This window comes from Protopterus annectens, chromosome 10.part0 (genome assembly GCF_019279795.1).
Source record: "Protopterus annectens isolate FY-2018-M chromosome 10.part0, PAN1.0, whole genome shotgun sequence".
Classification (NCBI taxonomy): domain Eukaryota; kingdom Metazoa; phylum Chordata; order Ceratodontiformes; family Protopteridae; genus Protopterus; species Protopterus annectens.
Genome location: NC_056744.1, coordinates 781812558 through 781817613, shown reverse-complemented (window position 1 = coordinate 781817613; position 5056 = coordinate 781812558).

Here is a 5056-nt window from a genome sequence, read left to right as displayed (position 1 = left end):
AACTCGGGAAGAGCGAAGGGGGGCATGGAGATCTAGGATTTGTAGGAACTTGGTATTAAAGTAAGAAACTGCTTCATCTAGATTGAGTTGTTTCAGAGGTGACCAGTTACAGGCCTTTAGTTTGTTCTGAAAGCTGTCTGCTTTAAAGTGTTTTTTTGGAACGATAGGTTATAAATGTGTTATTAATAGGTGTATGAGCCTTTTGTTTTGTTATATAGGTAAGAACATGGTCACTAAGGTCATCTGGAAGTGTTCCTGAAGTATAGGTTTCAGGATGACTATTTATAAGTATCCAGTCAAGAATAGCTTCTTTATTACTAGGTTTGTGGATTCTTGTGGGGGTGCTTATTATTTGAGTGAAGCCATAAAGATTTATGTGGGTGTTAGGATCAGGAGAGTTACAGGTAGTCCAGTCAATGTTAAAATTACCTAGTACAATAGTTTCTTGAGGTAGTAGGGTGGAAAGGCTACTAAGAATCTTTTCAAGAGTGTTAATATTATTTCCTGGAGGGATGTAGGTGCAGATTATATAAATAGATTTAGATTTATTAAGTTGGAGTTTAATGGTAAGGGTTTCTGCATTGGTATTAGAGGGGAGTAACACATTAAAGCATGAAACTAGAAGTTCATATTTGTATAAGATAGCTACACCTCCACCCTTCTTGGTGGTACGGTCACATCTTAGGATGTTATATCCAGGTGGGGTTATTTCTAGGTCATGAGTAGAGGGTTTAAACCAAGTTTCTGTAAGGCAAAGGATATCAAATGCATGCACTTGTAAGAGGGCATGCAGTTGAGTAAGTTTATTGTTAATGCTACGGATGTTGAGTTGAGCTATTCTAAGAGAATTACCTAATTTTATAGAGATAGAGACACAATTAGTTGTTTTGTTTTGTGGGTTATTGTAGATTGGAGGGTTTGGGCCTGGATTAGGATGAATATCACCATCTAATAGAAGTTGAGAGGGATATTTTAGTAAAGTCTTTATGCTTTTAAGGTACTTGAGTGGGCTTATCTTGCTGGAGAAATAAGTAACATGGGAAGATCTATGGAACCTTGGGAGTAGGTAAACTGAAGTAGAGGTTATATTACTATGGGAGAAGAAGTTGAGCTGTGTGATTGGTAATGTTTGTTGATGGGAAGGTTCATTATTAATTAAAGAGAGATGTTCATAGAAGGTTAGGGCATAGGGTGAAGTTAGGAATATTATTGAAGAAGTAATAAGAAGAAAGTTCTTAAGGGTATAGTTAAGTAAGAAAGTCATTTGTGATAGTGGGGTTAAGAGATTATGTAGAGGGTTAAACAAAGTAAAGATAAGAGAAATTTAAGGTAGAATAGATGAGAGGTGACTTATGGGAGGGGTAACAAAGAAGTAGAGGGATGAAAAGTAAATTTATTGAAGGGTGGGGTTAGTTATAGAGAGAATTGGGGAAGGGGTGGGGTTGATAAGTAGTAGTCTAATGGGATAGGCTGAGTAGTTAAGTGGGTGTGGTCAGAGATGTTTAAGTTTAACAGCACTGGGGGTGGGTGGGAATTGGTGGTAGGGTAGGGGAGTGGAGTGAGCCCGTAGGGCGAACAGACCGGGTCAGACCAAGTAGTGGAGGATTCAGAGGAGACAATCCATAAGGGGCAAAGAGAAGGAGATGGAGTAACAGGTATGTATCTTCTAGTAGAGCAGGTATGGTGTAGGAGAGAGGATAATGAAGCAGGGAAGCTAGAAGTGGATATAGTCTAAAGTAGGTAAAGGATGAAAAGAGTAGGGGCTAGGAGGTGAAGCAGCAGGGCAAGAGATGAGAAATAGAAGAAAAGAAGAATTATATTGAGCTAAAGCAAGCACAAGTGGGGGAGACAGCAAGGGCACACAGCTGGATTGTACTGCCACCTACTGGGCAGAAGGAAAGATACAGAAGGTAACCAAGACAAGGATAAGTAGGTGGGGGAAAGAATAAAGTTAGTAACAGGGGAAAAGGACTATCAGGTGATACTGGGCAGGGAGAGGAGTCTGGCTGCTGGATTACCTGACTCAGTGGCAAAAAATTACAAGACAATCAACAGGTATTAGCTTACAATACGGGTCAAAAGATAAACATACTTTATCAAGTACTGTACAAACAGGAGAAATCACTGGGGCAGCAGAAAAGCAAGATGGTCCAAATTGGCAAAGCCTGAAGTAAATCAGGCAGTCCTTAGAGGCCAGGTAGGTCCAGTAATGGAAGGTAGTGGGTAGATTGCTAGGAAGGTGAAAAAGGTAAGAAGGAAGGATATTAATATTGTATTAAGGCAGCAAAAGTACTTATAATAAACAGATAAGATTAGGTAGGCCAGTAGTACTACAATAATAATAAAGTTGTAATCATACTTTCTTACAGAAATTGCACCAAAAAGGCTAGGAGAAAAAACATCCAGTCTAGTAGCATTACAAGCAATACAGAAAAGGCTAAGTAAAAAAAACATCAGTTCTAGCAGCAATTTAAACACCCTGGAACACGTCACAGTTATGCAAGTATTAGGTTAGGTGTAATATTTAAACTAGGCAGGAAAATGAACTGCTTGAAAATCATCTGTATAACAATATTACAAACCACCGACATGTTTGGCAAACAGTGCGTGTGAGTTATAAAAGGAAAAGAAAAAAAACAAGTTTCACAAGAGCCTTGTAAAATGCATATTGCTTAACCTTATCCCCGACTATTGCAGTGAAAGAGATTAATCAAACTGCTTCCAAACACTTTACATTTGCCCCCGACTTAGTTTCTTGGATGTGATTAAGCATACTACTAAGCCCCCGACTTAGTTTCTTAAATGTGATTAAGCGTACTACTAAAGGCATCAACAAGGGAGCTGAAATGCTCGCTTTGCAGAACTGCGCAACCCAGGCCATGTGGAAGGAACCATGCACAGGTAGCTGATAGCGTTTTAGTAGTTGAAGTAGAGAGGATAATACAACATGGTGAGTTCACTTATCTAAACAAGGTAAGAGGAATGAGCCACTTCGAAACGCTGATGTTAGCAAAAATATTTAGCCAGTTTGGAATGCTTAACACTAGCTGCTGGTGTTTCAACAATTGAGGTAGAGAGGATGCACAATGTAATACGTTTCCATTAACTAACAAGTTAAGAAGATTGAGACTCTTTAAGTCGCTAAAACCAATTGTGGTTTTAGTTCAAAAGTAAAAAGTTTAGTTCAAAAGTGATGGTACATACAGTTGTGAGCCCCTCTACATGGCCCACCTCATAAGTAAGGGTATCTCATCCAGGGACAAGGAGGTCATAACATCCCTATAGACTTCCCTTATAAGGCCTATTCTTGAGTACAACACCCCATTCGGCATGTAAACCGCAAAGTACATGCAACAGCTAGAGAGACCACAGAGGTTTCTCACCTGGAGAATCCAAGGCCTCAAACATCTAACATACACAGATAGGTTAAAAGTCCTATCCCTCTACTCTGTTTCATACAGACTGCTCAGAGTTGACCTGTGTCTGGCATACAAGGTGATCTCAGACCCTGCCTTGATGGGACTGCTGCATATGCGCAAGTCAAGCTCCACTTGAGTAACCCACACAGGCAGCCTCAACCTGGCCAGTGACATCAATAAGACTTGTTGGCAGGGCAGATGTGTCCCAGAGACTCCCCCCATCTATGGAATATACTCCATCTCCATGTCAAGAATACCCATGTACCCTTTTTTAAGCGCAACCTGAATAACTGGATGGGAAACAGAAAATACATCCCTGGGATTCCACGCATGTCTCTGCTGGACAGGGCCACCTAGTTCTGATTTGTCCATGGATGGGCTAAACTCTTGGGTAGGCTTATAAGACCCTCAGGGGCAATAGCCTAGTAACTTCCTATGATCCTATAATCCTAGGTGAACACTTAGGTAATCTGTACCACCATGCACAAGAACAAGAAATTAAATAGTTACCCATGCAATCGCCAGCATAATATGTATACCTATGTGCAATCATTGCAATGAACTATTTTTCCAAGGGCCATCTTAAATAATATGCACAAGTATACAGACTCACAACAAAGAAAAAGTTACATAAGTGACCACTGCATTAATACAGCCAATCATGCTGAAACAGAGAAATAAATAAGTTATCCCAGCAACCACTTTGGTCATGTGTGCAAGTAAACACAATGAAAAAAAAAATTAAAAATCAAACATTAATCCAAGTGACACATTACTTATGTCCAAGTAAGCACAAACAACAAGCGTGCACAATCAGAAATGTTTAACATTTAACAAAGTGAACCCTTCATGAATATTGCCAAGTATGCAGAAACACCAAGTAAAACAGTTACCACAGTAAACACTTTAGTTTGATGTTCAAGTATGCAGGAGCACATTTAATTGGGCAACCCCTTCTTTTGTCTGTCCAAGCATGCACCAGCACTAATGGGAAAACATTTACCATATGGATCCTTCTAAACTATGACCTGTTGAGCACAAAGAACAAGATGAACTCACTAAACTAGGTATAAATCCCTATGTCACAAGATGGGTTGCCTCACAAAGAGGATTACCAGCCTCAAACAGATGTCCTACGCAGACCTTCTCAAAAAACTCCAGCTTTATTCAGTTGCATATCACCTACTCAGAGGCAACCTCTGCCTAACATACAAAGCTATGTCAAACCTAGAGCTGTTGGACATGCTCCACTTAAAGAAATCCCAGTCCCTCTGAGCTACATGCTCTAGGGACTTAAGCCTTGTCACCACAATAAACAGAACATGCTGAAGTGATAGATTCCTATCCCAGACACTTTCCATACTCTGGAACCTATCTATATCAAACAAAGCTCCTCATTAGAACTCTTCCAGAAAAATCTTGATGATTGGATGGGAGATAGGATTCAACCAAAATAACTCTAACCAAATTCCTGATGCCTTTAATAACTACTTTACTGATGCCATTTGAGCCCTAGCCAATACTTTACCACCTATTACTACATCCCCATTAAATACCACAAATACTCCATCTCCTACCTTTCAAATACAACCAGTATCTACATCACTCATTTGCAAACTCCTTCAAAAACTAAAACC